At 31.6% G+C, this 26243-nt stretch overlaps 1 protein-coding gene and 1 long non-coding RNA gene across 2 annotated transcripts in view; both read left to right on the top strand.

Annotated features, from left to right (window-relative positions):
• The window catches only part of LOC109539609 (polypyrimidine tract-binding protein 2), a gene marked incomplete in the record, with an annotated part of 399312 nt that overhangs the window by 261019 nt on the left and 112050 nt on the right, over positions 1-26243 (top strand).
• LOC125504642 overlaps positions 12998-26243 on the top strand; it is a 44043-nt gene continuing 30797 nt past the window's right edge. Inside the window, exons 1-2 of the long non-coding RNA XR_007281619.1 lie at positions 12998-13156; positions 15218-15262. This is a non-coding gene — a long non-coding RNA (uncharacterized LOC125504642). The remainder of the gene's footprint in view (positions 13157-15217; positions 15263-26243) is intronic.

The raw sequence follows: 26243 nt of genomic DNA on the forward strand, positions 1-26243 counted from the left end.
GTATTTGCGCAATGTTAATTAGGCAGATTACCTTGAAAAACATAGCTGCCGTATTTATGATATAGTTTTTTGCAAATTTCTCAGTTTTTAATAACAATTAATTTATTTTACTATTTTTTCTCTACTCCTATAACAGCGCCAGACAACAGCTCCAGACGAATGACGCCAATTTTAAATCACCCTGTATAGATAATAGACATATAGTTTTATTGATAAATAATAGACATGAAGACATAATTGCCTATTTGTCCCGCACATTCGTTGTGCTTCATTAAGCATTACAAACCTATCTTGATCCGCTTCTACATTTTAGTCTTAAATCTGAATTTATGGAAGGTTTGAATAAAATTCAGCAGACGAAATTCTTGTGCCCTGGAGAAAGATTTGAGATAACATTTTTTAAACAGTTTTACCTAAATTTAGTTGAAAACATCCATAAAAGCCAGAGGGAAAAGTTAGCAATTTTTTTCGTGAATAACACTTAGCATAAATTAATACAAAAACGTCACAAGTTTTCTAGTTTATATTAATGTAGTTTTTATTTACCATTATACAAGTACATCATGCACCAGTTGAAAGTAAAACCATCTAAAGGTAACCAGAATGGCAATAGAAAATTCATGTTAATAAACCGGATTAACATGGTTCAACATCATGTCGGCTTTTATTATGACGAATTGTCCGGACGGGCAACAGCGGGTTCTTGCAGAACATTAAATCTAGCATTCGAGTATTTTTGTGTTTTCAGATGATATAAACCATGTTCCGGGACTTAGTGGGAATGTAATCTAATGTAAGATGTAAATAAACTTGTTTTGCCTCTTTATTCGAGTTTCATGACTACGACATGGACGGAGTTCTTCATGTTCCTATTCGGTCTAAATAATACCCGCATTCCAGTTTAATAGATTTGCTCTACATGGGCGGCTCGTTAGGAAGTTCCCACTGTCGGGTTAATTAGTTTCTTGCATATGTATATTACGTCTTACTTTGCCAGAAATTTTATTCAAGCTTCCACTAATCCCTAACAAAATATACAAACGAGGCAAAATTCGGGTGTACTTTTCAATGTTAATTTCGCCAAACAACATGAACCGGAGTCACCACAATAATATCAGAACGCGTTGGACCTGCCAACAATAGCGGCTAGTTCAAGCACGTTTAACTTAATTCCGGCTTCAACTTACGTACTTAATTAATCAAAACCACATTCCACCATACGGTTTATTTACATCATCAAGCATGCTGTATTTTTAGAATTTTATGTTTGTTAATTATTTGTAATAAAACTGCCACAGGGTTTCTTGAACATCAAAGAACTGCTCTCATGATTATTTGGACCAGTAGGAAAAACGCTGAAGAAAAATCGGTTCTGTAATGTTGAAGACCGATGAAATAAGCGAAGGTTTAAACAGATAACAAGCGTAGGTACGTCCCTGTGTTCAGTTCCTGCAGTACCTAGGGTCTTTGTACCCTTGCGTAGATCAGGCTTTAGTACGTTGGTACTTCAAGGTTAAATCGTGCAAGTTCAATGATAGACTTTGTTAGACCAAGGCAGAAACGTGTTTTTTTTTCGCTTCGCTAGTCATCAGCCTAGAGGCCATAAGAGATGGTTTTATTTGGTATAATTCCATCATTTATTTTCAAGAAGTACAGCGGCTAACAATCAGATGGATGTATAAGGGTTTTCTACATGGTGGCCCATTTAGAACGTGGTTTCTGTTCAGTTGTTAATGTGCAGATTATGTGAAAGAGGCTGTAAAGTGGGAAAATGTGTCCTTGCTTCAAATTTATTTTGTCAAATCTTAAGAGAGGGAAATTATATTTCTGACTTCCTTGAAAATAAAAGTTCAATGTATTTAGACAACACACACGTCTTCTTGGACTAAACAAATGTAAGAAATAGTGTACTTTCTAGTCAAAGGCTTTTAGACATGAGTTAAAAATAAAAAATTAAAACGTGTTTCTAACAATTTCAATAGTGTAATAAGTTAACTTGTTAAATTGTTCTTCAACTAGGTGTGATTAGTATTTTTTTTGCCAATATTTCTCATGTCTTCGAGAGCACAACGCGCTCGGTAATGATTTTCAATTTAAAAAAGTCTACTTAATCCTTTAGAAGGCTTTTTCAAATTTACACTTGTGGATTTCTAAATTGATTTAATTGATTAATATTGATGTACCAAATTGATTTGAAAAACTAATTTCTTCTTCTGTTGCCGGTTTCTACTGAAGGTTGGCGATCATTCTGGCTATCTGAATTTTGGAGACCGCTGCGCGAAATAATAAATAAACTCATTTAGAAACTGTTAATATCTAAGCAACCTTTAGGGATTATCATACATTTCTTGACGGATTTATTAGTCAGTTTTCCGTCTTGTATTTTTGAAAAGTATGCAAAATATTTATCATTGTCGACAAAAATGGACTTGTGTTTCATTGAATTAATTTTTCATTTTTAAAATCGTGGACTAAAGTCACGAGGTATTTTCTTGTCAAGCTAATAACACCCGGTGTATTTTGTCATTTGCGAATAAATATTTGTGGTTTGAGTTGAATTTTTCGGATTTGTTAGGAGTCAAATGATTTGAAGCAATTTCTCGATTTGCATTACGTTTTCATCGTTTATTCAGAACCAATTGCGCATATTCACATTTATTTGCACTTTTGAAAAGAATAGAGCACATATTTTGTTGTCGATTTAACTTCTTTAAACTGCCATCGGTTTTTAATTTACAGGGTGAGATAAACGTTGTGCAGTCTTGTAAATGTTATTTTATTGTTGTTTGTTTATTACTTTAATTAGCTTTTTTATGAAAGTGCTTTTTTATTACCTATTATAGCTTCAGTATCATGATGAGTAGTTCTAAGATAAGATGCAAATTTAAAAAAGGCATGTTGCAATGAAGAACTTGTATTAGCACTTCCTTCATCAGCTTTTATAAAGTAAATTTAGCAAAGAGAAACAACAAATCAATGACGGAAACATTGCAAATCAGAGTACACAGTAATAGTTATTGAAATTATATGAGAAAATTAACAAAACTTTAGTCAGCGCACCAAAAATATAATCTTGAAGCACAGATGAGAATTAAAATTCACTTTCTTCGAGACGAGTTATGACTAAATTTAACGGATTATTGACGACACCAAATGGATTTTCACTATAAATATTAATTTTAAGTTGAATACTGGATAGTTTTGAAATCGTTTTCATTAAAATTATTTGATATGTTTTTTTATTCTAATCCACTAGTGCATTCACAGGGAACATTGGTCGATGATTCCAATAAATCGATAAGTCAAATTCAGTAAAAAAGATATGGGTTTCGAACCTTTCAATTTTAATAAAAAGTTGTAAAATTTTGCATATTACTTTTGCCACATTATGCATATTTGAAAATAATTGGTAGGCTTGCTCGAGTTCATTTAGAAAACCCAAAGTACAGGATTTTGATTTATTTGTCTCAATTTTAGTTAATCAAAATTTGTTTTTCGATTAACTAAAATCGTTATTCTATGTTGCTTTAAAATGTTTGCTGCTTCTTGTTATGTATATGCATTATTACCCTTGCCCATTTCCTGTGTGAGTTGTTTTGTTGCTATTTTTTCTCTTCAGTAGTCGTTATTTATCTTAAAATCTTAACTTTTATTTGAAGGGCAAATGCAGTTAAAAAATATATGCTTAAAAATCGTAGAGAAATTACCTGCACCTTCCAGTACTTGCACAACACTTTTGCCTAGTTTTGTTGAATTTACTTAAACTAAAACGTATTCACTTAGCACGCAACACAAAACATCTCCACAAATTTGATACAGAATCTTTCAAAATCAACTGCATCATAAATGTGTTACAATCACTTGCCCATGCAGATTATGTAAAATTTAGAACCTCTCAACAATTAACAATATCGGGCTAAGGCAATAAGAATATTGATATCTAAATTAATTAAATAATGAAGCGGTTAAACTAGAGCTGGTTTTGGATATTGGTTGTGCACAATCATGATCTGTTTAGTTGATATAATAGTGCAACATATCCAAAGAACCTTTCGCTTTCTGGACTGACAAATTTTAATATTGCAAACTTCTATTTCTTGAATAAATCCGTTCTGAACGGTTTCCGCTGTCCTTTCTGTATCTCACTCAAATGATGTTACTGATTTCGAACACGTCCTGCAATCGGTTTTTATATATTTTCAGCAACACCACAAGAGCTAAATTGAAAACTGAAGGCGAAAGTGGACAAAGCGGGTTTCAAGCGTCCGAAGTGACCATCAGGAATCTCACTTGTCTACCTCTCTGTACTTGCAATATCATTGCAATTGCGAAGGTCTTTCGCTTTTAAGAGAAAACGTTTTGTTCTTTGCTTCTCGTACAATTAAACCAGTAAAACCTTCAGCGACGATTGAACCAAACATATTGGATTCTACTCAAGAAAAAAATTGTTCGTTGTTTGAGGTCTCTATTCAAATAAATCTACTAAATCTTGTTTTAGAAGCAACCTATTCAATGGAGATGAGCTCGCGAATAGAGACGAGTTTAGGTTTTACTTTTTAATAATATAATTCGTACAGGATTCAAGTGCTTAGGTTTAAACCTTCAATTTTCAAACTATAGATTAAAAACCATTAATATTTTCGATAATTTTTTAGTGAGTTTAAGTGTCTTGCTTTGTTAAGCTTTCTTTCTCGTGTGATATTCTTTATTTATTTAGCTGACAAAATTCTTCTACTGGTTATCTCCAAAAAGGTAATTACTTAACTGTTAAATATCGGGTGTAAAAGCGAAAATGTAACTTTCATTTTTCCCTAATAAATGCTGAACAAACAAATTCTAGAATTCTCACAAGAAGAGTCGATGGTCTTGAAGATTGGTTGAAGGTTTCTCTCGCATTTTCAAATTATCTAGTATCTTTTAAATAAAAAAACTGTAAAATTTTGCTTATTTTGTTAACCATACTCTCAACGATTTTTATTTAAATAAAAATAATGGACGCCTAAAATCAACTCAAAATCAAAAATAAAACATGCATCCATAAAAGTACAAATCATTAAAAGCTTCGTTGTATGTAATTAAATATACATTTGCGTAGATTATCAAGTACTTCAATGTGCATATAACTTCGAATATTTTAAAAGCGCACCTATGAATCCAGTTAATCTAAAAGTGCAAACTACTAGTTAATTTTCTCACAAATTACAACAATATAAAACGTACTGGCCGAAATCGAATTAAACTTGAACTGCACGTTTTATTTTTTTTCTGCACCGCTGTTATATGTATGCATTCTAATGTTCACGTTGAAGTTAATAAACTCGAAATCACTGCTTTACTAAGCCAGCTTAATTAACTAGGAACCCGTGCTAATAAATATTAAATAGAAATTATTACTGTTTCATGTCGTTTCATATAAAGCCTTTAAATATCAGCAGCTCGAAATGTGACTTAATGTACCTGCAGCGGTCTGTATTCCATCTTGATTAAAAATAATAACAAAGAACGAAGCCATTGGGGCGTACTTTACCGTGAAAAATTATAAAAATCGCCCTGGAAATGGCGGCAAATTATACTTTAATTCATAAATCATAGCTTGCAAGAAATGTGCCGCTCGGTAAGATCAACTTGATAAATTAAAACCATTCAAAATGAAAGTTCACGGACAGACTCATAATCCCATGCTCTTCGAAATGTTTTCCATGAGAAGAAGAGTACTAGAAGACAACACTCAATGTTCGTTACCTGATGATAAATGTTTGTGAGTCTTGATAGTAAATCGGAAATTATTTAGTAATTGAAAAGTGGTGGCTAAGCATCGAAATAATTCTTGATCAGAACTAGATGTATGTGTGCGGCCAGAAATGTCTCCAAATATCTGGCAAATAGAAAATATACAGTAGCCTTTGCTCCATATAGGGTAATTTATATCCATTTAAAAGCCATCAGATTTGACTGAGCACACCCTAGGGACGAAAGAACGGACAACTCCGTTGTTTCAGATAAAAATATACAGTGATGGGAATAGGCGAGGAATTGGTTTTGCTTGATTATTTAGCGAGTTTTATCCAATTTTTGGTAACTACTCTTAACGATAATTATCTGAGGGATGGGCTAAAAGTACATAATTAAAAAAATTCTATGTCATTGGCTTTTATCTGCTTCTGAAGTATATTCTGATAATTTTGAATATTTTTGCTTAAAAACAACTAGAAATGGATATACAAATTGAAACTTTAGTTTTTTTAGACAACAAACTACACACTCATTCGTGTTGAATCATTATAGAGAATTATCTTAAATTACTTCCATACAATTGCTTGAACTTGCTCTTTATTTATGGTTTTGATTAAAGCGACTTTTCTACTAAGATTTTGTTTATTCTCATTCCATCACTATTTTACTCTCGATAATAGAATATTAAAGCAGTACATAAAACCAGATATGATAAGCAGCATTTTGATCAATTACAAAATGACAAATTAGACATTATTTTCACTATTAAAATTTTTCTATGGTTCATTCACATTTTCTATGTGTTTCTGTGTCCTGGACAATAAATATTATTCAATAACTTGAATGTTGTTTAGGTGAACTGGAAAACGCAAAAAATGATGTGAAATAACATACGTCGAGATGAACATACAAATCAAGCCTAATCTTTAAGTGAATTTAGTTTAAGTTAAACAATATACTCCTGATATAATGAATTGCATAGAATTAACTGAATATTTTTTTCATTTATCTTAATTTTCGGTTTCCAATAGATTCACTTTTTTACTCACTCTATTTCCTTCTTGTTCCTTCATCACTTTTTCAGAAATATTCTAAACGCTCTTTAAGGGAAAGAAAAATAAATATAGCTTTTACTGCTACTACATAACTACATATATACTAAGTATATGTAATACAAACATAAATATTATTCTCTATTGTTATAATCTAACAATTTCTTTAATATTGTAGGTTCATGAGTTTTTGGGATTCTAAGATCAGAGTATAGGGTAGAATAAGGAAATTTGTTGAATTGCTTTCATATCTTATAAAAAAGAAAAATCTGGTTATAATTAGTAATCTAAATAAAGAAATCTGATATGTAGATAAATTAAAATCTATTTTTGATTTTGTGTGATGACCACATGTTCTTGAGTTAGCTCCTTATTATTAACCCTCCATTTTTTAAGAGGTGTTACAGACTGTAGTTTGTTTATCATCTTGTATACAAATCCAAAAGTATACCTTACTTACTAATAACTTGTATACTTATTGCCTCCTTTTTCGTTCATTCCAATATTCATCCATTTCACAAATATTTATTAGGAACAACGAAACAGATGTGAGACAACAATTAATTGTTTTTGAACATAAAGTTTTAGGTTTTGATTCCCGTCCTATTAAGTTAGTTTGTGTGCCACTTTATTTGTGATATATTTCAAATTTTCTGAAAAATTCTTGTGTTTCTATAAGAGGCAACGTAGATATTTAGTACAGTTTACAATTTCCAGCTTTTCATTATTTTGTTACTTAATTATATTTACATAAGTATCGATTTTATTAGTCTTATTCATTTATAGTCACACTATTTATTATGTCTGTTATTTTATGGATGTTGATTCTCCTCCTCCCCTAATATCTGAAGATGTTTGGCTTCAAGTCTATTAGGTGAGCGAGTTTAAACTTGCTACCTAATGTGGACTAGAAGTTGTGAATTTTGAAACTAAAGCATGCAGTTGCATGAGTGTAAAAGGGTTGGAAAAAATCCTAATTGTCTGCGATTTGAGTGAAATTATGTGGAGTTTTAGCGTCAAATGTTTTCTATGAACTCAACGAAATTTTGAACATTTATTATTAAACAATTTATACACAGTATGAAACGTCAAGGATCAAGCAACGTTCCTTGGGGATTGACCCTTCCTCCCCTGAATTTTAAACATATTTGATTATTTGGCGATTCAAAATCACTTGGCAAAAAATTATAATAAAAATTTGATTAATAGTAATTGTTCAATGAAGATTTCAATTCAAATAGAACAGCCTATAATACACCTGTAGTCGCATTTTTGCTTCTAGACCATGCCTGAAATTTACTGCCGGAATAGTCTTCTATGCAAGTAATTATTTGTAAATTATCATAGATTTCAAATATTTTTCGTGTAAATGGGTACTTTTCCCTGTGGCATACACATAATTCAAAATTAATGCATTTGTCTATACAATGAGGAAGAACTATTTTACGTTTCAACCAAGAAGCAGCTTTTAAGCACAACTTATCTATAGGCAACTTGTAAATTCAGAGCACTAATATTTGTTAGATTTTTTTTTCCGAGGTTTTTGCGTATATTGTTGTAGGTTCTACAAACAGTCGTATGTACTAGGCACTTGAACCAGTTCGCACTAATGGGCCTAGTATGGAAAAGTCACCTCACATGTAGCTATAGTCAAGACATACAAACTCACAGTGATGACGTTCTAATTAAATTGAACTTATGTGCGAAAAATTCCTAATTAACGTTTTATATTGCTTCCGGGCTGTACAAGTGGCAAGGTCGCATCCGGATGAGTTATTCACCTTAACAGTCCGCAAAATCACACTTTTTGTTATTGGTTTATGAAATCGCTAATATTTAACACAAAAAATATTAAATACATTTTCTCCACGCTAGCAGAAAACGAATTGTTTTACAATTTTATAAAAAGTGTAAGAGTAATAATTTTCCAGTCTTCGTAACTTCAGGAAAAACTGTAAAATTATTGCACAATTATTTCCGCTTCCCAATATGGATAATATTTTTAACTTGGTATTAAAATTGTCTAGCAAAAGTCGCTCTATGGGAACGTGTGTACTCAAGTCAATATTAGTATCTTGGATTATTAATTGATTGAACGTACTTTTATGATTTTAATTATTTAATTGAGTAGAGCTGAGTAGAGCCAATCTTTCCAAGTTCTGATGTCATTTTTATTATTTGAATGGACATTGCGGGTAAATATCCGCTAGAGGAGTTTTTCTACATTATCTACGGTATGTAACCGCTAGACTCGCTAGCCATCTGACATTCGTCATTTTGAATAGCAAATAATGATCTTGACATTGTAAATTGCCCGCTGAACGCTGTAGCTCTTTAACTTAATGGGAATGTTGACTTCAGTGTGATAAATCTCGAAATCGACGTTTCCAACTGCTCATTTTTGTTTGAACTTCTGATCGATCATCGTTAAAACAATAAACTAGGCAAGTTTTCATAAGGATTCTTGGACCGCCCTTATAAAGCTGTAACAGCCAATTATATTCGTGGATTAAGGAATCACTTTGAATTTTCAAACTTAAATTCTGCCTGTTTTCGGACGATAAATAAGTAAATAATAAGTTTTTGTGACACAGTCACTCGTTAAATCGACTCTTTAACGAGTCGTTTCACCCTCTCACAACAAACTTAACAACGTTTTTGATGGCCCTATTCAGTAGATCTTATACGGGCCTGCTAAACTTCTAAGTGAATACAACAACTTTTTTATGAGTCTTGCGAAATTTATGGGCGGGAAAGTTTGCGTTAAAGGATGTGTTTTTCAAAGTTTTGAGACACATCTTAGTATAATATTTATGCGTCTAGGCGTTGGAAGCCTTAAAGGGAAATATATCCTAGGCTAAACAGGACATGACAAATCATACATGCTTTTTTACTTGCTCGAATTTCCATTTGCGGATAAATTAAGTTAACACTGAAGAAATACTGTTGGAATAACATAATAAATAGGCAGATCAGTACCGTGCCCAAGGGTGGATGGAAATGGGAGTTGTTTCTAATTTATTAACATTTTAATCGTTTTAAGGCTAAGTCAACGATTCGTCTCTTTTTAATCAATTGCCTTGTTGATTATCAAAAACGAATTAAAGTTATTTGAAAATGTACAATTCTAAAACCCAACGAAATGCGGTAAAAAGCAAACATGTGTGTCATTGTCGCTTTTTATTAATTTAGACATTTTGTCGCCTTTCTCGCTTTTTAGCCGTGAAATTCGATTAGAATACGACTTTTTCTGGAGACTCATAAAAATTATTTCCCTGTCCACTAGCGTACTTACGCGATTTAAAGTCTCCACCTTGTATGTTACAAGGAAGTGCAAATGAAAACTAAACATAATATAAAATTTTGCTTCAAAATACCATTTATTAAGTTCTGCAGCTAATTTCGATTTCCGTTTCCAATTAGTGTCCATGTAGGTACGTACTTGGTAACAATAAAAAAACAGCAATTAATGTTAAAGACACTGTTTTGCAAAGGTTCAATTTTTCGAATTCCAGCCCCTTTGAATATTTCACTTGTTCTAGTTTATTTAGTAAAATCGGGAAAATTAATGATCATTCGCTTTTCTGAAATGTAATTTTCCGTGTACAGCTATCTTCACAAGTTTTCTCAAAATCCAATGAATGTTTTTCGTTGAAAGCTGAAACTGAATGTACTAAATACATTTCTTGTCAAGTCAGAATATTGGAATTAGACTATACAATAAAGACTATAATGGAGACTAAGTAACAGTGTTTTTAGGTTTAGTTCGGTTGCTTGTTTGTAGCTTTGATATACTTTTGCATAATTTTTTATATAAATTAAATAACGTGTTCTATACTGGAATATGTATTACATTTTAAATACATGCAGGATGATGTTATTTGTTGAATATTTGCAAACTAAGACGAAAATATAATCAATTATACACCAAAGTGTCTTTATTTGAATGTGCAAGTTGTATGTTTCAGTGTAAAATATGATATTAATAAAGCGAAATGCAAATAATTTTGCTGCAAATGTATTAGTTCAATTGATAACCTGTTTTGCTTAGTTGCACTGTGTTCAGATATAAGCATAATAATATATCATACAGAGTGTCAGCAAAATGTATATGCCTGTTTAGCTACTATCTATCAAATTAGAAGCAAAATCCATTTTAATGCCAACATTTATCTCTATAGACAATGAGGTAATTGGAATATATTTCTCATATTGTATAGTCGTTTTAAACATCGAGCTCAACAATAGTTTTCCGACAAAAAAAATGATTTTGTAATGTGCTCACTACCTTATAAATATGTCGGTTATATTAATGAAAACCCATTATGTAATCGATGATGCGAGTACGATTAAAATAAACTTCCGTGTGAGTAATCCATCGATTGTCTACAGTGAATTTTGCATGCTAAATCACACATTGTTAGACTTGTGCAATTTGCATACTCTTATCAAACGGCTGAATAATGGAACCGGTAAAATAATATTTCCGCTTTAAGTTAACCTGTGAATTACATTCAGTGCATGTGCTTTTCAATAATTCTGCGTATATGGGAAACCACAGTTCATGAATAGTCCTCGTACTAGATTGAATGGAAATGGTGTTTTTAATCAGCGCCTGGAGTTAATCTGAGAATATTTAGGAAATTTAATTGATTTTTAAGTGCCTTAGGAAATAGTTATTAACTTATAACTAATAATAGTTTCAGTTTTATCAAAACAGTTGATTTTGCGTGGCCATTGCTTGAACCTGTTCAGTTTTTCGGGGTTTTAAGTCGAGAAAACAAAACCACCTCTGAAAATGGGAGTTAGTCGTGATTGCGAAACGTCAGAAAGAAATTATTTTCTTCGGCCTCACAGCCCGAAAAACTCACCCAGTTTAAGTTTTGTTGCGCCGTTTTAATTTAATCTGCTCTCATCTAATTATGCTGCAGAAAACATGCCGCAAAGACTTGATCGAACTCAAACCAAATAAAAACTTACGGTTACGTGGTCACGTTTTTACAGGGTGGTTAAACTAAATCTGCAAAATCGTTTTAAAAAAATAATACTAAGTTTAATAAAGCAGTGTTATTTACAAACTCGTTTTGATGATGACCCTCAAAGTAATAAACAGAATAGTTTTTCTTTTGTAGAATGTTTCAATATTTGTTACTGGAAAAACCATAATGAATTTGTTTGTATATTTTTCTTGTAGTACAACTTTACTAAATTTCTACTAGGAGGCAAGAGCAAAGTGAAGGCGCGTGGAATATTTATTTATTGAAATTTAATTATGATTTTTGAACTGAACATTCATTAAATATGATTTTTGAACCAACAACATTCTTTTTACTCTGAACTTTGGAGAATATTGACTATTCAAACATTGCCTCAGTTTGTCCGCAGGTGGATCCTCACTACGGAACCATACATCTATTTGTTCAAGCCAGTGAGGAAAATCGCTAATTATTGACTCATTAAAGTTGTAATTTCGCTGTAAAAGCGTTCTAAAAGGGCTGATCTCTTCAAAATTCGTATTAAAAAGTTTGTGTGGCCCCGCTTGGAATTCAAAGTTTTTTAATCATCTTCATATTAATCGACATCGATTAAATCCAAATACCTGCAAAGTAGCAAGAAATTTCAACTGCAGAATACTTATTCTCGGAAAGGATCCGGCTTACGTGTGAGGCATGTTGATTTGGGATATTAGTTTTCTTTTGTATGTAGAATGTTTTTTCAATTATTTTGGAACACCCTGTAGTTGTATTATTTATGTCTTGGGTTTTTGTAACTGATTTTCATCTTTCCAAAAGATGTTGCGAATTTTGCTATCGTTCAGGTAAAAGTGCCTTTTTCAGATGTTCATTCATCTTTAAAATAGAGATGAGCGTAGGTACATTTAGATCCTTGTCTCATCCCTTATTCCATTAAAATTAGTTATTCTCCCAACTGTGCCCTTATGAAATCACATTTATCAGATGCAGATAGGCACAAATGTTCTTTGTTTATAAAAGCGACATTATTGCAATAGCTGCAATCAGTTTTGTCGTAGTTAATGGATTGTTTCTTCAATATTTTCATTGGTCACAATTTTACTTTTGTCTTTACTCATTTTCGAATTTCATAGCATCGACTGTTCCGCATGTTAAATTCACGCAAACATAAGGAATTAACTTCAGCAGTTTAAAATATGCATTCCCATATAAAAACAAACATTTCAGTTTGTAAAATCGCACAAGAAGCATTTGCAAAAGAGGAAACGCTCACTTTTGCGCCACGCTTGGCTGCGTAGACTTGAAATTCCACTTCGCAGGTGAATAAGTTGTTAAGGGTCAAGGCTACTAGTTTATAGTTACCGAGTGTTGTTAAATAATACTGGTAATGACATTGCTGTGAGTATCCGATTTGCTAATAACCTGCCAGTGGCAATAACCGGTAGTATTTCAATTATGATGTATTTCTTCAGAGTTGCTTCGACCTGTTCTTATTTGTTGCAAATTTTTTAGCAAACAGTTTGCTGCCGTTGTAACTAAACATTATAAATTTAGAAAAATACTCACTTTGGGTTAGATACGAGCAGATGCAGTGGTGTTAACTATGGAAAATTTCCCTGTTAAAGTATAAAAACTGTTTTTGAAACTGTATTTATGTGCATTAACTCATACTGTACAAATTGCAAAAGTATCAGTCACTAGATACCTTTTAGGTTTGAATTCAATTGGGTAAATAAATATGTTTTTCGGGTAAACCGCGTTCAACCCTGTTTTCTTTTAGATCACAAGAACAAGTACAAATTTCCTTTCAACCTCTTTCAAGTCTTTTTTCTTTCAATTTTTTGCGACAGAGCGAAAAAGCGATTAAAGTTCAATATGTATAGATTGTAATTGTAAATAAAATTATTATTGGAAGGACTGAACGACTTAATATGTAGAAATTATTCGCTTTTCCTTTTATATTTTATTTGCAAAATTTTGTTCCATGATTAACTGATAGCGTGATTTTGTTTGCTTACAAACTACAGTAAAAGGTGCATTGAACGATACCATGCTAGTACCTTCACATCTAAATTGGGATTAATATTTCTTGTAAAATTTTGCGAGAGTTAAATGTTTTTATGATTTTTTTTCATGTATCGTTGCCTAATTAGCTTTTCTTTGGCTCAAAAAAGTATAAATCACTTCTAGTCACATGTTCTCAAATATCTCCAAACTTATCCGTACTAAAGTCCAATCAAATCTTAATAAGTATTATTGAATAAAGATAAAATAGTGTTAGCAAAAATGTTAAGCATGTGAATGTAGATTAATGGTTACACGTTCCATCTATTGAAAACGAGTAGATACTTAAGTCATCATACAATTTAAACTTCCAAAATGTCACCTTTTGCTACATAAAGAAAATCAACGGTTTTCGGTTTTACAATGTTATAGATTGGCATAGCAGGTTATGAAGTGAATATAAAAAAGCTCAGCTCGAAATGCAAATATTTTAAAGATATGCATAGGAAGGAGATCAATATTTCGGAAATACTTTAATTAATTTGGATCTAAGAACAACGAAGAATATTATAAAATTATCAAAACAAAAGATATATTATGACAAATAAAAGCACAGATTTTGAAAACACCACCTTCCACTTCGATAAATATATTTGGGTTTCTGAGCTTCATTGGTGAACAAGTCGCATTTAAGCAATCGTCCGTTTTCATAAATTAATTCAATGATTATTACCTACAATATCGAGACTTTTTCTTCACGTTCCAAACCGAGCTTGTGTTGTCTTTTAGAAACAACAGTTGCACGTAAAAACACCGCAGTTTCATCAGCACGTCTAAAGATAGTTGGAAATTTTTCGTCCTAATCTTGTAAAAGTTTTAACGCACTTGAGGTTCAAATTGTTTTTGGAGATTAGGCATTCAAATTTTAATTGATTAATTTTCAGTTCGCTTTGTTGCGTTTGCAGTAATTTTTCTGTTAGCTTTTAAAATCCAATTAATCAATGTATTTGTAAATAAATTAAAGTCGGACATACGAGCTACTCGAGCTTATTTTGACTTCCTCCACTTAGGTATATTTACATTATTTTCTTTTTCTTCTCAATCACTCTGTATATGTTATTAAAGGATAATCTTATAATGAATACAGTTCCTTTTGGCAAGGCCGTATTTCTACCGGTTGTTATGAAATTCCAGATGAAAACCAATCCTGACCACCTTAGGTATAGTAAATGCTCTAAATTTTTGCAAAGTAAAATACACAATAAAAAATGCAATTAATAAATGTCTATAACAAGGAAAGCTCAAATTTCAATATTGGATCTACGAATTTCAATTAATCATAAATCAAAATTCAACAAAAATAAAGCCAAAATATTTAAATCACTGGTCAAGTAATCAGATCAGGCAAATAATTTATTTTCACATCGTATTAATCTTGTTTTTTGTTTGTTTCAGGTGAGTTAAACAATCCAAGACGAAGAAATTGTGCGATGCCTACGAGTAAGTATTCAGAAAAAAAATCAATTGAAATTTAATCAACTTTAATTTAAAAAATTATTGGAAATGATTGCTAATTAATTAAACTTGAATTTATCACTGATGTTTTCCGAACTATTTCTTTACATCAACGCAAAAAGAAAAACAGATATACAGAAAGTGAATAAATAGAAGCAGAGAAATAAAACAGAATGTAATTTTGTGTGGCAACATAGAAAAAACGAGTTATGTTTTTGCCATCACTTGTTTTAAACAGAGCGTTTGTGGCAAAAAATGAGTTATTTTCTGAAATTATCATAGAATTGGTACATAGCACTGCAACTGGTTTCAGATAAAGCGTGTTTTTTGTTACTTTGAAACAGATAAACTATATTGTGGTGATTTTACGGGATTTACGATTTCTGAGTAAAAGTAAATCCTTAAGCAGTACTGTGAATTAGAATTTATCTATTAATTTCTGCCTTCGCAAATTTTAAAACTGATCCAAATTGACCAGAGATGTTAGACAGTATTTAGAAAATATCTGCAGACATAGAAATTGAAGACTTTTGTATTTCCTAAGATTTAAAATATCTGTGGGTTTTAAATAATAATAAGTTAATTGTGATATAGATTCAAAGTGGGATATTTAAGTGCAATCGATTAAGCGGTATCTGAAGATATTATATTAGATCACTTCGGTCAATTTTGTCGATCGCAAACAAACGTGCATTTTGTTTCTAGCTTTAGGATATTAAAAAATTGCTTTCTAGGGATTTTAACATACAGGGTGTGATGAGATTTAACGTTGCTTTAAAAATGATTTTCCAAAAACATTTTTAGCGCCGTACTTTAGGTGTCAACTTCTTGATAGGGAAGTGTGTCGAATTTTTATAAAGGAACATCTAATGTTGAGATCCTGTATATGTATGCGAGAGTATGCCCACATTTTACGTTCCTTCTACTTCTGCTTCTGTTTCGGATTACATTCTTCATAACATAATATAAATATAACAATTGATTTGAGATTTTAATAGCGTTGAACATTTCTAGACGGTTTATTTAGGGAATACAAATTAACCTTATTAATGCTAGTTAACTTTTTGAAAGCTTATGCCTATAAATTGTCGATTTTTATTGAACGCAACTGATGCCTAGTAAGCACGAACAGATTAGTCACGTAGCTGGATTTTTGCAGCGAAAACTAGGACATATTTTACGTTTCCATTTACCTGCCAAAAGTGCTATATCCGAGGTAATGAACGAATTAATAACATTCAGTCTCCTGGTCCCTCGTTTTTCTTGCCGAGACTAAATTATTAGGGGAGAACGATACAACGAAATGTAATATCCGGGGCGAAATGATGAAAATTAAATAAATAACGTAAATGGTGTGGGGTATTTTCAGTTTTCCTGCCTGCATGCCACCATGCAAATGGTCCAATTACACTTCGATTGCTTATTTAATGCAAGTTCCGATTTGCACAGTTTAATCGACAGAAAATTATGCACATTTCCAGGAAACTATTAAGCGTTACTGTAGAAAATCGTAATTTTTCTTTAGAAACGGTTGCTTGGAATGTTCAATTTTTGTTTGATTTTACTTCAAGTTTCATCAACTGGTACGTTAGGGAACAGACTTACAACATCAAAACTCACCAGAATTTGGTTTGGATTGATACAGGTCTGACAATTTTTCCACAAAATGTTCTTCTTAGGTGTAGGTGAATGTATACCATTAACTATTGGTCGTAAGGAAATATGTATTTGATGAATTTTTGGAATGTAAAAATCCCTGATTTCGTGCTTAAATTGTTTGAGATTGTTATAAATTTGGCGTAGTAAGCTAAGCGAAGTGATCCTTGATATTTTTATTTCTTGCTAAAAACGAAAACAAGAGTGGTTTACTTATCGGAACCGACAAGAACAACCGCATTTTTCCTGGGTAATAAGTACATTTTTTCAGATTTCTAAGGAGCAATTACAGATATTTGAAAAAATATGAAACTTTCCGTGAGACTTTTTAAAGTTGGAATGCGACTATTATTTACTAACAACTGAAATTTAGTTGTTAGCCAATAATGAAAATATATTCACTTCTATGCAAGAATGTGTTTTATTTAAAAAATATCTCATACCTAACGAGATATTCGCTTCGTAGCTCGTTCTATGAGGAAATTCGAACCGCAATTCCTATAAGTGGTACACATATGTCGATAGGGCATTTTCTGGATATTAGCTGTGGAAATCCTCATTTCCCTCGATAATCCCAGACGGGTGGAAAAAAATTGTCGTCGGTCTAAATACCGATACAGCGTTTTTTCTTTGTCTCTGTTAAGTTGAAAGCAAACAGCAGGCACCCCGTAATAATGAACGCTATGAATAATTAAGTTTTATTCAGCAAAAGGTGTATTTAGGTAAAAAGCGCCATTACATCAAAATGAGCGTGAGCGTGCGTGAAAACGTTTGATATACATCGCTTGAACATTAAGGATATTACTTTCCTATTGGAACATGGACATTTCCAGATCAATCTTTTGTGGAAAGGAACATTTTCTGGTGAATTTTAATTACATTGTTTAGATGCCAAAGCCACCAATGCCAAATGATGAACATTTCATAAAACCATTTCAATGTTCTGGTAATTGGTAACTAATTAAATTGCTTCTCTATCTTGCCGCACTGTACATTTTTGGCTCAAAATCCGATTTGCACGGTTAATCGGAAATACTCAATGCAAAAATGTGTCGAGCCCGCAGCGGTATTTATTTGCAGAATGCGAAATCATGTTCCTCTATATACTCGTCAATGTAATTGGAATGATTGGTTATTTGCACTCTCCGCAACATCTCGCGATACATGTAAACCATTCCGTTGGCTGTTTTGCTGTTTTTTCTCATTTTTTATTGGCGGTAAACTACAAATGTTTTAATTAGACAAAACCACCTGGTTCTTTCAAATTTACTATAGAAAAGGTTACTTTTGAGTAGTTTACGATGTGCACATTTTTGCACAAAATAGTCTGGAAAGCTGTTGTCTCAATATTTTTTAATGTTCACTTCGTTTCTTTCTTTACTTATGTCAATGGTTGGAATGTATGAAAGTGAAGATGGACGTTTGCTGTTGTTCGATTATTGAAATTTGATGGTAAGAATTTTTATGTTTGTCTTTCGACGAAAACAAATTGAAAAAAAGTTTTGTATAGAATTAAAAAAGTAAAGAAAAGCAAGTACAAGAAAGCAGATGAAAATAAACAGATGTGGCTGCTTTATTAAGCGTTTTTCTGCAAAAACGTAAAGAGAGCTTTTATTTCACAGTGAAGAACGAATAATCTACTAAATAATACACTAAAAAGGTATAGAAGGTTGACTTTATTTCTTTATTGACTTTTGAGAAAGGTTCTCAAAATTTTCCAGAAAATCAACAGGAAAACTTTCCGTACAAGATCATTTTAGATCAAAAATCATTTTAGAAAAACCTTCCCAAACGAAACAAAATATACGCTCAATCGAACTATCACATTTTAACGGGGTTTTAAAGATGCATTAAATAAATTTTTCTCTCCATCCAATACTTACCACAAAGTAAAAATTCACCTGCAAATATTCTTTCACTTTTCATAAACATAATTTGCAGGATTCCTTGCGAATGTAATAAATTTCATATAAGAAAAATTTCAAGACAATTAAATGCTTCATACATTTTGAAAATTACGCATCAGCAAAAAAACGTAAACTTAAAGAAATTGCATTCATTGGGCGGAAAGACCGATTTGGTCAATAGCCTTTATCCAAAATTCGAAAGATTATTATTGCTATATACATTCATTTTATTGAACCAAAAACTTTACTGTATTGTCTCAAGTTCAGTTAATTTAAGCCCTAGCTGAAATGTGACGTAAACCAAAGAAACATAGGTAGATCAAAATAAAATTTCACCAAAATTCTTAATTACTTCTATACACTTCTATTTGTTAAACCATGAGATTTACATCAACGTTGAAATACGAAAATTATTTTTTATAGTTTGGTATTCACTTAATATCGATTAGTAATTTATGAAAATACACTGTTTTTTCGCATTTTTTTATAAAAACACCGACCACAAAAGTTTAGTATTGTAAACGGACAAAAAGTTTAAAAAAATTTGTTGAAGACACATCTATTTACACTTCTTTATGTTCATTCCGAACTTGAACCGTACTCAATCAGGTCCTTTCACAATATTGAGTTTATTTTATCGGTTATCCAAAATCTGCCCAGGATCTGGTGTCCTAAATGAGCTTTTTCATCAAGTCTTCAAAGTTTAACACAGTCTATTTTTTTGCGTAATTTATTCAGATAACAAAAATAAAAATTTTTACATTAATTCAGATGTAAATAACGAGTAAGGATGCTATTTAACATTTAAAGTGGCATTTCGGTTGCCAAATTAAGGAAACTATTGATGAGTAGTACCGGAAATTACTAAGGTAATCAGAATTAATTGTACATAATCAAAATTTCGCTTTAATGAGGTGCCTTTAAGCTAATGTGGCATAATAAGGAAGTGAATGTTTGCTGTTTTCTAAGCTGTTTCAGACATTAGACGACCAGAGAGGTGATATTTTTGCACTTTCATAAAGAACAATTTTTAAATCATATTTGTGCCCTTATATTTCAAAAATATCGAAATTCTAATTAAATAACGTTTTGCCTCATTTTTCATCTTCACATTGAAACGATAAAATCCCACAAAAGCTAATACTTTTGATCCGGAAAACGACCGAAATATGGTACATTACGTGGCATTAGATGCGAATAAAAACGTAATTGAATAATCCCTAATCAAACGAAAATGCAAAAAGGTCCCCTCGTTGTGTGTGTGTTTGCGTTTTTATTTGATGTGACGGCAGACAATTGCGAATTAGTGCTCAATTATTCCCTAAAACATTATAAAATGCTTTATTAACCGTTGAAAGGGGCTTTGTGCGTTTGTTTCTTTTCATTCGCAATTTTCCCATTGTCAAAATGGCTTGTTAAACTACGAAATGGAACTTGGCGTTAGTCAGTGCGGAATCCATCGAGTGGACAATTAAAATTTCCAAACCTCGATTTATGTACTGATTTTTAATTTTCCCTCAATGTGAGTAGGTACATACTGAAAGTAATCTTAATTGAGCAAAGTCTGGCAACAGAAGGAATGACAACTTCCAAAATTAAAAAACTTTTTGAACCCGTATATTCAATACATTTGATACATTTATTTATGTTGCGAAAAATAACTGCAAAGTAATCGAAAAATGCAAATTAACTCAAAATGTATGCATTCTCCGGGCCCTTGATATGACAACTGATATCAGGCGCTCACCTAGCAAGTATAGTTGGAAGTTGACGACCCTTTAAAGTTTACTTTGCCCAACTCACAAAAGTAGTTGTTTCCACTTCGGATTCTGTCTGGTTACCACTAAGTAAATAGAACTTCAGCGGTGCCAATTTCCGTCGAAGTTGCTTTAAAGTTCCTGGAAATATTAAGATAATTGTTGATTATTATTTGACAAAATTATGAAATCTTTTCAGCGCAAATTGAAAAGCACGGTAGAAATGTATACGCAGATTATTCATTCAGGTTTTGTTCATTAACCTTTTAAATCTCAATTGTAACTGCAGGGTGGACAGGTTGTGGATCTTTACATTGGAAGCTTAAATGTTTTCAAATTAATAAATTTTATTCTATAACCGTGTTGTGCAAATGCTTCCTTCCTATTAGGTTTTCCATTTTCTCGAATACATATTATTTTTCTTGTTGTGGTAAAATTAAGGAAACTGCCTTGTGGATTTTGAATCAACTGCATCTGTCCAAAAAATAGCGAACAAAACTTGCATGTTAAAAATACGTTTAATGTTATCGCACGTTTGCTCTTTTAACCGAAATTCTACATGAACAAATTATACAAATTGGCTATAGAAGTATCTCAAAACACATACAAAACTGTATAAAATAGAATATTCAAGTATTACCAAAAGATGCAATTTTAAAAGGCGTAGAACCAAATGGGATTAACATTTAAATACACATTATTTTATATTTGCATTTGTATGTTAATTTATCTTTGATCATCGGTCCAGAGAAGAGCAAGAAGTGATTGTTCCCAATGAATAAGCTCACACTAATATGTAGTAATGTTTAATTTATTTAATAAAATATGTACTATTTTTGTCGTTTGTTGCTTTCTATCCTGGACTTAAATGTAGAAACTTTAGACTGCTCAACTATTTAATTTAGGAATTTTAGGAATTACTTTCACTCTATCACTAAACTGAAGTATCAGAAAATGTAGTAGTTTTCATTGATTTTTTGATAACTGTGAATTTTCATAGACTTTTGAACTATTGTCCAAATAACGTTATAAGTCAGCTACTAGCTAAGAAATTTTTAAATCAAATTTAAGTCATCATGGCCCCTCAGAAACCCCACGCTATACATATGTAAATATGCACTTCTCGGTAAGCTCATAGTATATGTAAAACTTACGTTTTATCTGTTTAAGATTATAAAGTTTCATTATATGTGTATTTATTATTGCTTACGTATAGAGAACTTATAAAAACCGAAACTCAATTTATTTACTTGAGTGGCTTTGTAGCTGATAGCTCTTGAATACTTCCGAAATATTTATTTGCCGAACGCAATTTAATAAAGTAAATAATTGTACATTTTTGAACAAACAAGCCTCTTAATCTATTAATTTATTATTACTAAACTGCTATTCTGACAAGGAGTTTATCTGTAGTCCGATTCAATATATTTTTAGACACTTTTTACGATTCTCTTACTCATCAAAGGTAGACGACATTTTAAAGATTGATTTTGAATTATCTATGATATTAATATCCGATTTTCTTGAAAGTTTTTGGCTTACATTTGACCAGGCAGGATGCTCTTTATATGTAATTTTTAATACATAAAAAACTAAGAAATGTGTTCAAACACCACTTAATTTTCATAGAGCTCAAATTTAAAATAACTAACACTAACATGAAAACTTATAACTGCTGGTAACTGTTTTCAGGCTAATTTTCAGACAAAAATAAACTAAAATCTTTCCAACTTTTTCGGAGAGAAAAAAAAAGAAAGAACTTGCTATTTTGTTTTAAACACACCGAAAAAACAAATACTATAGTTCGCGAACTTAAATCTCAATTTATCAATTTACCAAATTGAAAAGAACCGATGAAAAACCGCTGAAATGTAACATAACTTATATCATTGTGAGAAGAAATTATTTGCGACGATAAAATTAATGGAATATGATTCAATAGATTAATTATTAAGTAGAAACTTTAATATTAATTAGATTAGATTAATAAGATTAATAGTGAACTATGAAACAAAAGTTCCGAAGTTCTCAAGATGCAAAAACAACCGAACACCGTAACACAAACGAACAAACATTGAACTGAAAAATTAATGTTTTAATATAATTGATTAATTGATTGAAATTATGCTATCATGAAAACATCAAAAAATTACAAGCGAACGTTATTCCGCAGCAAGAAAACATAAAAGCKGTTTGGAAGCTTTACTAGTTAGTTTTAGAAAAAAGTTATGTACAAAGTCGATTTTTWAAGTTTTAACTATTAGTTTGKGTTGAAACAAGTGCTGGCTAATGTGACCTCTCGAATGTTACATCTTATTTTATCAATTGCTGATAGCCCCTGAAGATGCAAGAAGCCCAGCAAAAMAAWTTAAAATGGGATTAAATATGGAAATTATAACATTAAGCACGAAATTGTTAAAAATGACTAGCCATTGCCTTCTTGTCTCTTAATACTTAGTAAAATAAGTTAATAAGAATAGCGTGGCAGCAATTATCGTCGAAGATATGGGCGGTTGGATTTTTCATTAATAACACAAAAAATRCATTGAGTTAATAACTGAAAATTGAGATACATAAAAAAAAGAAATATATTTACTGCGTCAAGGATTACAGTAAAAACAACACTGACTTAAATCTAAAGGTGCCASCTATTTATTATTTCAAAAATGCAAGCTCAAGTGGGAACGAATAAGTGCCCATAGCTCTGGTTAAAATGGAATGCTCTTGTTTTACAATCTAATSGCTTTCTGTGGGAATGTAATTCTAATCTACAAATTATGCATTTTCTGGGGATGTAACTATTGCCAACTGGATTTCGTTTTCACTATTTTATCCAGMAAAAAATGAGGCAATCGCCTCAGTGATCGAAATATGTTTAATTCGACGTCACTCGACTAGGAGTGAATAGAATTGAGCAGCTCCTGAAAGCAGGMGCAATTGTAAGCTTTGCTCTGTTTATGTGAAAAGGTCGATTCCACTCAACTAAAATTAAAGGGAAAGTTATGCAACAGTTCCAGCAGTCTGAAGCAGTATAGTTTCAAATTACGCTGATATGAAATTTCCAATTCCAGCGACCGATAGAAAATAATAGCCTGCCTCTAAGCTTTCTACTTTCCGTTCTTAAATACGAGGTAAGCAAATTGCGAATTTGCAAACATTTGTTAGTATATCGCAGTGCCGCAACGAAGTTGTCTCTAGACCCCTTTCGAACGCCTAATCGGCTTAGAACACTCTAAATCATTAGCAATGCAAACAAAGGCCTCAAGAGCTGCAGACGACTTGAGGTATACCTTTTACAGCAAAGATAACCAACCTCCTAGTTCATAAAATGTTGCTGAACCACTTTAGGAAAAGTGTTTGCATTCAGTTTACACATTCACTTAGTTTAACTAATTGATAAATTTTAAAATATTTTTTCTCATTGCGCAAATGAGTTGTTAAACTTGTGGTCTCAGAATTATATTTAGAAAGTTACTTGCAGCTGTTCTTAGAGGCAGCTGAAATATTATTATTTCAAAAAAAATAGTCCAAAGATTCACAGTTTTCGAACAATGGCAAATTTGATGCATTGAAATCAATCAACCTCGATTAAAGATCTAGCTTAATTAAATAGTCGCCAATGTCGAAGAAAACGTGTTTCTATTTAACATGGCGTAATTTTCGAAACAAAATACTTAGCTTCAAATTAGCACTGATAATGAATTTAGCGACACCTGTAATCGAATAAAACAGCACGGAAAATATTTGTTCGCTTTCATTTTCCGGTCCAAATGCAAGTGTTGATTCGAAAACAAAATCATCCAATTAAGTATTTATGAATGCATCCGAATTAATTAAATTCCCAGGAAAATGTGTACCCGGAGAAACTTACTTGCATGTAAAAGCATAATAATTAAATTAAGATAAAATGTTCTTTAATTATGCCAATTTGTTTAAAACGGTAACAATTTTAATTAAGCTGCAGCAGGGGATGTATTTTCATAACTTGCTGAAGCCGAATTTTATTAGTTTGTCTATGTTTTGCAGCATACAATTTTAATACGATGATGTTGCATTTTGTAATTCTATTCTTTAAATATTTTTATATCTAATGTTTAACTGAAATTAAGCAATAAGGAGTTAGGTATCTGGATGTTGTTTAGTTTTGATCACATTTTTTCATACTATTTTGTGTAAGCCATATCTTGTATTTGTTTTTTATTAATCCTGAAATTCTCAATTAAAGTTGATTGCAGATATAAAATATATAAAGTTCTATCAGGTTTTAGTGAATGAAATGTTGTGTGATTGTTGTGAAATTGAGTGTGTGTCCATATTTCATAATTTATTTATTTGAGGTCTACTATAAGCAGTGAGAGTTTCAAATTATTCTTCTTGCTTAAAGCAGAAGTTTCAAAATTGTATAATACGTTTTACATGCTTTTGTCGCCTTTATCGATTGAGCTCAATCACTGTTTAAAAACTGAAGTTTCAAATTATCAAAGTAATACAAAAAATCCAGCTTAAATAAGAAAAAATGGTTTTTAAATACGGCATGGTGAATTTCTTTTTGCATCAGAACTTTATTCTTTAGTGTCTTCATTTTATATGTAGCACACACATGAAAAACACGTGTACGGATCACAAATAATTGTGCTAAAAATGACAGTAAAAAAAAACGTGCAAAGTTTTAGCCAAAACCCGATTTAGAAACATATTTTATTATTTGTGTCTTTGGTGGTCGAATATGTACCTTCAACGCTTACTTACACCTGAGCGCAGATAAATGCCAACCGACATATACGTGTTGAATAATAAAATAACTTCAAAACACAATGGAAACCCGATCAGATTATCTGTCGCACACATTTTGTCGAGTGTGAAATTTCCCATAGCCGTTGGTTGCTATGTCCAAAAGTTAATATTTTAACACTCGAGTGCAACGCAATTCCGTTTACTAAGAAACATTTGATTTAAATATTTAATTTGATATTCAAGTCAAAGACTATGCGGTAAGGTACAAATGTGTTGTATTTAATCGATAATCGATGAAAACAGACAGAATTTTGTCTCAAGTCAAAATTGAACTAAATTAGAAATTTGCGAGTATATTCATATACAGGGTGATTCTAAATTAGCGTCATTCCTCTGGAGGTGTGATCTGGCGGTGTTTTAGGATTACAGCAAAAATAGTAAAAAAATAATAATTGTTATTAAAGAGAAATTTGCATAAAAACTATATCAGAAAGACGGCAACAATGTTTTTCAAGGTAATCTGCCTAATTAACATTAGGTAAATACCTGTTGCTTCGTAATGATTAAAACTCCGGTAACCATGGAATTATACAGAAAGTGACAATAAGGTAGACAAGGATAAACGCAAAATTCAAAAGGAATCGTTCATTGACGGAGCGGCTTTTTCGAAATGTCAATTATTGTCTTCATCACCTCGAATTAATCATTTCTTTACAAATTACAAAAACATACATTTGAGTAGATAAGTTCTATATTGTTGAGGCGGATTCATTTTTTTTACAAACTACTTGTTGGGTATTTCGTCTCAAAAATTTTGGTCTTTAAAAAAGACAGAATTTCCTCACGTCTTTTATTACAGATTCATAAATAGTGCTCCTATTTCGCAATAAGAACGAATTATTTATCAAAAAG

Source organism: Dendroctonus ponderosae, unplaced genomic scaffold (assembly GCF_020466585.1).
Source record: "Dendroctonus ponderosae isolate FM_Combo_2020 unplaced genomic scaffold, Dpon_F_20191213v2 Dpon_F_20191213_5, whole genome shotgun sequence".
Taxonomy (NCBI): domain Eukaryota; kingdom Metazoa; phylum Arthropoda; class Insecta; order Coleoptera; family Curculionidae; genus Dendroctonus; species Dendroctonus ponderosae.